Source organism: Phragmites australis, chromosome 14, assembly GCF_958298935.1.
Source record: "Phragmites australis chromosome 14, lpPhrAust1.1, whole genome shotgun sequence".
Lineage (NCBI taxonomy): Eukaryota > Viridiplantae > Streptophyta > Magnoliopsida > Poales > Poaceae > Phragmites > Phragmites australis.
Genome location: NC_084934.1, coordinates 18,132,919 through 18,141,121, shown reverse-complemented (window position 1 = coordinate 18,141,121; position 8,203 = coordinate 18,132,919). Strand labels below are relative to the sequence as shown.

Here is an 8,203-nt window from a genome sequence, read left to right as displayed (position 1 = left end):
TAAAAGGTTGTCGAGCATGGTAAAACCAAATATACTTTTGAATGTTTGGAGTTCTTTAAATCTATTTTTCAATGAAGTGTTTGTCATATCAACCGTAATCAAAAAGTAATTAACTTCAAAGAACTTCTCAAATCAAATGTTAAAGCCCATGCACCACTGATGCACAATATAGGAGGGTCCCCTTGGATTTTGGAGGCCTAGGGCGGCCACCCTGCTTGCCCCCCTCCAGGGCCAGCCCTGTTGACGGCGAGTAGCTAGAAATTGAAACTATGAAGATTTGTAGAGCATTTTAACATATAGGTGTACAATATGCAAATGATTGTGTTCTTCTTAAGTAATTTACTTACACAATGAAAAACAATTGACATTATTCTTCAGCTCGCTAATGGATCCTAACATGAAGCAGCTTCAAGAGGCTTTGGATGACATTGAGATAGATGCAGAACAAGTCCTTCTGGCAAGGTATCAGGTCGGTGTGTGTTATTGGCTTGCCTTGTTCATACCATATAAATTTGAATTCTGATCTCTTTTGATTTGTCAATCAATGTGATTATCAGTTGATGGAAAATGACGAGGTAAGGAATGCTAACAGGGAGGCCCTGACAGTCCTCCGGAAAAAAGCTAGGACAACCAAGACTAGTGTGCCATCTCCCTTTGAGGTCATAATGAAAGAGATGGAAGGAAGCTCTGGCAGGCAGCTAAGGAAGGAGATATGCTCGACTTTTGGAGATCACGACCCCAAAGAACATACCTGGCTAATGTTTCCTAGATTAGATATTTTTGGTCGTGTTCCATTTCATGTAGCACGCACTGTTCTGAACAAAGGTACCCTCCGGAATCTTGGTCTATTAAAATTAGTGCATTTGAATTTACTACTGAAGTAGGTTCACTATATATATGGCAGGCCTCTACTGTCGATTAATTTGAAATCCTGGAGGATCATGCTTGGGTTATAACTATTACATTGCATTTCTTTTTTGCATGCAACCTGTTAAAATGCATATGTTAGGCAAGTTTTTTTTCGGGGGGGGGGGGGGGAGGTAAAGAAGTCTATGCCAACATATTTTTTTTTTCACCAATGCTATCTTCTGGCATCCAAAATCTTCTTACAATCATGTGGGCCTTTGAAATGTTTTTCCTTCATTTTTGTAAGACTCCAAGAAAATTCTGTTGAAGTGATTGTTTCCCTTTCCATGCACAAGGAAACTTATGTTATGTATCAATTTTTTTAGCGGGAAAACAGCAAGATAGGGCCCTATTGTCTCATATTATTAATAAAAAAGCCCAAAGAACAGGGCAAATAAACAAAAGGAAAAGAACCTAAGCCTGGGGAGAGGAAACTATACAAGGGAGTTACACCAAGAAGAAAAAAAGGCTAAGGCCAGAAGACATTATGTTTAGGTGGAGGAGAACATAATTTACAAATCAACTCTTCTAAACACCGAAAGAGGGGGACTCTAGTCTGAAGATTTTAGCATTTCGTTGTTTCCAGATCTCCCATGCAACAATGAGAAAGATTTCCATGAAGAAAGTCTAGGGGAATTTAGTCCTCGCTTGTTGGGTCATATTGAAAAACTCAAGTTGGTGGTTCCAGGAAATGCCACATAAGGCCCAGCATTCTGCACTAAATGGACAGCTAAAGAAGAGGTGATAAGTGGATTCTTCCACGTCCAGATTGCATAGCACATAGGAGTAATCTTCTCCTTGCACCTTAAAGTTCTTTCGTCTGATTAAATTCATTGAGTTAAAATGATCTTTGGAGAGAAGCCAAGCAAAGACTTTGATTTTCATCATGCACTTCAATTTCCAAATCAAGCTAAAGGACTGCGGGGCTAAATTGATATGAAAGTTGTGTTATAAAACTTCTTGGATGAATAAGAAGAATTCCTCGAGCACTATTCTCATGTATCCCTTTGATCAGATTGTACTTGGAGTTGACTGTGTAAAAATTGCAGGGTTTGGAGGTCAGAGACAGCTTGTTGAGTAATGAGAGTGTGGAAAAGATAATAGAGGTCACTTGCAAGACGAAATTGAGCAATGGACATATTCTCATCTTTTGCAAAAAGAGAACAACCTAGGCAGCTTGAGTTTCAAGTAGTTTCTGTTGCAAACATCTCCCCTAAAGAAGAATAGAGGAACCATCACCAGGTTTGCCAGAGGCGATACCCTTGAAGAGGGTTGATAGATTCATAATGTCCTTCCACCAAAAGGAGCCTTTGATGGGGGCGACATGCGGGATCTTGACATCTTTGTAGTATGTGCTCCAAATCATAGACCCAAGGAATTTCTTCTCTGTTGTAGAATTTATGAAGGTGCTTGACCAACAGGGTTTGATGCTGAATTGATAGGTTAATGACTCTTAGACTACCTTTCTTTTTTGGGGTGCAGACATGTTGCCAGTCCACCAGATTGTTGCCTCTCTCGAGCTAATATCCTTCCCTCTCCAAAGGCAATTTTTTTAGCTATGTCAATGTTTTCTATCACTTTCTTGGGGAGCTTGAGCGTGCACATAGTATAGGTTGGGAGGGAGGATAGAGAAGAGTTGACCAGAGGCAGCCTTCCAGCCAAACCCAGCAGGGAAGAAGTTGATGTGATTCTTCGTTCAATTATGTTTATCAACGGGGTGTGATTAGTGATCTTAGTCCTGGTGGAACCAAGAGGTAAGCCAAGGTAGGTGAAGTGAAGGGACCCACCTTTACAACCAAACGTCTTAGCAAGGATGAGGATCTTGTCTTCCTGAACATTGATTGGGACCATACAAGACTTGTGATAATTTACCTTGAGACTAGTGGAGGTGGAAAAAGACTGGATGATGTATTTTAAACATAAAAAAATCTCTTTGACATGCTTTCATAAACATAATTGTGTCATCTACATACTAAAAGATAGGGAAATCAGGCCCCAAAAGCTGATTGACCATGTGAGTGAAGATTCCTCTCTGAGCAGTCTTGATGATGTATTGGAGCAGGTCAGCCGCTACCACAAAGAGCAAAGCAGACATAGGATCTCACTGCCTAACCCCTCTTTACAATGAAAGGGTTTACCAGGGACTCCATTCAAGAGTACAATAGTCGTTCCAGATTGCAAGATGGACTCCACCCAACTAGTTCACCTTTCATCAAAACCAAGTTGTATCAGCATTTGGATAATAACCTTATGTTCAATCATGTCAAAAGCATTTTCAAAGTCTAGCTTCAGGATGGCAATCTCTTTCGTGGATTGAAGGCACTGATGTAGGAATTCATAAGCTCATCCCAGGTAGTCTTGGATGGTTCTACCTCTTAAAAAATCATAGTGATTATGATGGATCAAATTCAAGATCACCCCTTGCAACCTATCAACCATGAGCTTTGTAATCAATTTCATTACAAAGTTCAACGGGGAGATTGACCTAAAATCATTCACTGTGACTGGGTGTTCACCTTGGGAACTTGAGTGATAAAGGAACTGTCGATGGAATCCAAAGAGATACCACATTCAAAGAAGTCATGGATAACAAAATATAACTCTTCCTTTACCAAGCTCTAGCATGATTTCAGGAATAGCCCATTGAAACCATGTGGACTAGGGCTTTATCATAAAGCATTCTTTTGATGGTATTATCAATGTCCTCTTTGATGAAAAGGGTTGAAAGATGAGCCAAGCTTGAGCTCAGTTGTAAAAGGTCTACTAGGTTAAAGAGCATTGAGGGCTCCTCTGATTGGCCCATTCTGTACTTGAAGGCACTCCAGAAGATGGCAGCCTTCTCATTATGACAAGTGATGAGATTACCCTCTGAGTTCTCTATACTTGTTCAGTCTGTATCTCTTTGTGGCAGCAGCTTGAATTTTTTGTGTTTTCCTCTCCAAATTTGACCTATCTAATGGTGTATCTTTTCCCCTAATATTCATTTTTTTACTTTTGAGCAGATGCAAGATATGTCCTTTGAGAATCAATTTGAAATATTCTCTTGCAGGAAGAGAGGCCTTTGCTCTTCTAATTTGTTCAGGATCTCGAGGGTGTCTTGCAATCTTTGATAAGCTTATTTAACTGAGAAAGATTCCTACTCCATTTTATGAGGACCCGTCTAAGGCTCTTGAATTTAGCTGAAATTCTTGCCGCTGCGTTAGGAGCTCTGACCTCAAACTGCCAAACCTGTTCAACCACCTCCTTGAAGCCTGGCTGCTCTATCCATTAATTCTCAAACCTAAACACTATGGTCTTGGGGATATTAGAGCCGATTTGAACCATACATGGGATGTGGTCTGAGGTAATCTTGGTCATCGGGAGAAAAAGGGTGTTGGGGTAGGAGAGGCTCCAGTTAACAAAATTAAAACACTAGTCCAGCTGCTTCAAAAGGGGAGTGTCATGCATATTACTCCAGGTAAACTACCTACCCTTAAGAGGGATTTTCATCAGCCCAAGCTTCCCAATGACATCATTGAAGATAGGCATGTCATTAATATTAGCCCTCTGTTTGTTACTGTCATCGGTCGATCTATAAAAATTAAAATCCCTAATAAACATAAAATTTTCATCATCTGGGATGTCAAGATTATACCACCATTGAACATAAGAATCTCTCTCTAGACCCGAGCAAGGGCCATAGATCACTGAAAGAGACCATACTTTTGCATTGTGAAGGGAGGCAAAAACAACTATGATCGCAAACATGTAGGAGAAAGAAACATTGCCTGCAAAAATAGAGCCATTCCAACCAACCAAAATGCCACCCAAAGTACCCACCAAAGGGACAGAGGCAAACTTGTTAAATCTTCTAGGAACAAACTTGCGAAGGAAAGAACTGTCAATATGCTCTTTTTTAATTTCTTGGATGCAGAACATAGCACAAGCACTTTCCTCAATCTTGCATCTAAGGGCCCTCCATTTATTCTCATCGTTTAAGCCCCTAATGTTCCAATTGAGTATATTCTATGTTCTATTACGGCGATTCATTGATAAATGGAGGAGGCAAAAGATGAAGAGCTCCTGAGTCTAAGACATAAGAGTGAAAGGTCAACCCAAGGCTGTTGTCGGTCAAAGGATAATGACTCTATCTGATCCAAGAACCACCCAAAGAACCCTAATAAAGAAACTTTGGTGCCTACTAAGGGAAAAGGGAGCCCAATGAAGCAAACTAGGGTCACTGAGGAGGTGAGGAAGAGGAATGGGAGGCAACCAAAGAGAACAACTAGCGAGAAGATGCTTCCGAATAGAGCCACAGGGGTAGTATATCAACAAGTTCATCATAACAAACAACCAAAGTTGTTTCTCAGACACAACAACAAGTGACAATCATATTACATCTAAAAGGATCCTAATGCTCTGCAAAATAAACAGTGTCCCCTCACTCCAAAATCTATAATTTGATACTATCATTTTCCACCACTGCAAAAAGGTAGAGGCTTCTCTGCACTTTGTCCTAGGGTATATCTGGCGGCACATCATCCTTGTCTTGGGGTAGGGGTCAGCAAAATCATTGTAAAGGATATAGACTAGAAACATACAATACCGCCCCACCCCACCCATCTCAACTCCCTAACGGATGACCAAGCTTCTATGGACAAACTCAACATTGTCAAACAGATACTTGACCAGCACATAAGCCTTGCTCCACGCATTCAAATGCCAATGCACCAATTTTCCAAAACACGCACATGCTTGACCCAAGTAGGGAAGACTGAGATAATCCAACGAAAATCCAAGAAACATGAACCAACCTATCCGAGAGTAGGGGGCATTACAAAAGTTTCTAGCTCTATCATGTTCAAAAAATCTCACGGGGATACCATCAATCATATGAACATCACCAATGAAAAGATGATCCCTCTGAAAAACATCCCTCAACTATAGCAAACCCATCGAAAGGGTGGAGGCAACTGTAGAGCACTTGGAGATTGAGGTCATTCTACACATAGTGATGAAACTGTTGTAGGATAAGGTTGAGTTCTTCCGGAGGGATAACATCATCTTCGTCCACTGCAATGACATACTCTTCATGCACCTTCTTTGGGTTACCCGCCAGGGAGACCCAAGATCTGACAATGCGATCTTGGCCAATGTCCTTAACCCCAATCTCTGGAGGGATGAACCAAAAAGAATTGATGGCAAAGTTCGCCATGCTTCGCTCCAACAATCTTCAGACGCCAGTGAAGGAGATTGGGGCTTGGAGAGTGGGGAGGCCAAGCGACATGAGCAAGAAGGGGGATTTTGCTGGTTGGAAAGGCACCAGTTGAGAAGTGGCCGATCTAGGGGTGGATGCATGGTTAGATCAGGACGGTTACACTTGGGGATCCATCTGAGCATTTGGAAGGCCTTCCACCGGGTGCACCGATTAGTAATATGACCATATATGAAGCATCTCTTGCATCTGATCTTATTGACACAGTCTCTGACAAAGCAACCTGGCCTGAGGCAGCAGGAACAAGAGCACTCAGGAGCAAGATGGCCTGGGTAAGAAAGATTTTGCATGTCATTGGGGTTCCTGCCAATAGGGTGAGCGGTTGAGGACTACGCACCGGGCCCCTCTGCGCATCCTATAATGCTACTCCGGTTTTCCAACTAGTTAGCCTGGGAAAGGAGCAACTGATGAGAGGGATATATGTCCATTTGGTAGGCCAAATCTTTTGGTTGCGACATGGGCAATGCCATAACCTTTTTTTGCCTATCTGGGCTATGTGTGGAGGTTTTCCAAGGATGGTAGAAGGCCTATGTTCTTGGACCTCTGAGTCCAAATTTAAAAAAAAGAACACATAGGACCCTTAATCCTAGAGGAAAACACCCATGGACAAATCAAAGAACCACCAAAGGGAAGAGAAGAAGAGTTAACAGGGTGCGGAAAGCTTCCAAACTTGATCGACTGGGAGAGGGGCTTGTAGAGGAGAGTTTCTTTAGAGAAGATTGGATCAGATTGTGGGCAAAAGAGACCCTTTTGGATGAAGATTTTTCTTGCGACTGACATGAGTCCACTGTTTCTCTTCTTCCACCTCCCAAAGTCCCTTTTCTCTCCAAAGATAGAAGTAGACATCGAAATGCTTAGAAATGATTCTTTTTAAAGAGCGGATGAGAAAACCAACTCTCTTTGATGCTACCGAGAATCTTAAGTCATAATCAGATTCAAATTGGACATGGAAGCCCATCATGGCACCACCCAGAACCCCATGAAGAGCCAAACTCACTCAAGAAACCAAAAGACGAAATGTGAAACGATGGAACACTACTAGTAGGAAGAAGCTTCCATGGAGGGGGGAGGAAGGGTGACATACTGGTGAGTTGAAACGAGCGAGGGCCTCAGCTTGGAACTTCTTTCCTGGAGTGAAGTCCCAGTCCTCTAGGAGAGCTTGAGGACGAGCACCACCCGCTATTGATTAGCTTCTTAGCAGGAGGAGCCATTTGTCACAAGGCAGAAGCTTGAGGAGGATGTGAGACTTTTGGCGATGATGGCTAAGCGTAGGGGCAAGGAGAAGGAGGCAAGATCACTATGAGGGGCGAGAGTGGAAGGAGCCATTTGTTATGTATCAATTTGGTCAAACTATGTATATTTGGCAAGTTCCTCGAGACAAACACATAACTTACAATTGCTAATTTCATTTTCTAATGGTGCAAACCAAGAATGCCTGGATTTCGATGACCAAGAAACTGCGAAGCTTTGCTAAGGAGAAATCACTTGTGCTCGTCGAGAAAGGCACCCTTGCGGGCTGTGAAATCCTTCGTTGGTCTTACAAACAAACCTAAGTTCGCATGGGAGGCTGGAGAGCTTTTGCAGACCCCTGGAGTGAAGTATCAGTATTGAAAGGATCGAAAAGCCCAAGGGGGGTGAATTGGGCACTAAATAAAAACGCTTCAACCGAGAACTAGAACAAGTAGCAATCTTATCCTAGAAGTAATATTAAACAACTATCCGAACAAGCTAGAGCAAGACAACTACACAAGCAAGTAACGACACTAATCAAATTGCGGAATTAAAAGCTTATATGAAGATAAATGCTCAAAGTAAATGCGAAAAATGAAATAGATGGACAAGAGAACACCAAATTTTTTTTTTGAGGTATCGAGGAGTTGGCATTCCCCCCCAGTCCTCGTTGGAGCATCCATCAAGGATATAGCTACCCCTTAAGTCACTAAGACTCAAGTGCTCCCTCATGATTGTCACTTCTTCATCTCTGAATTAGGGGGTATCAAACTAGGCACATTGCTCTTCCCGGGACTCCCACAAAAACTCCAA

At 42.1% G+C, this 8,203-nt stretch overlaps 1 pseudogene; it reads left to right on the top strand.

Annotated features, from left to right (window-relative positions):
- The first annotated feature begins 385 nt into the window (after positions 1–385).
- Positions 386–7,713, top strand: LOC133890283 (uncharacterized; annotated as a pseudogene).
- The last annotated feature ends 490 nt before the right edge of the window (positions 7,714–8,203 follow it).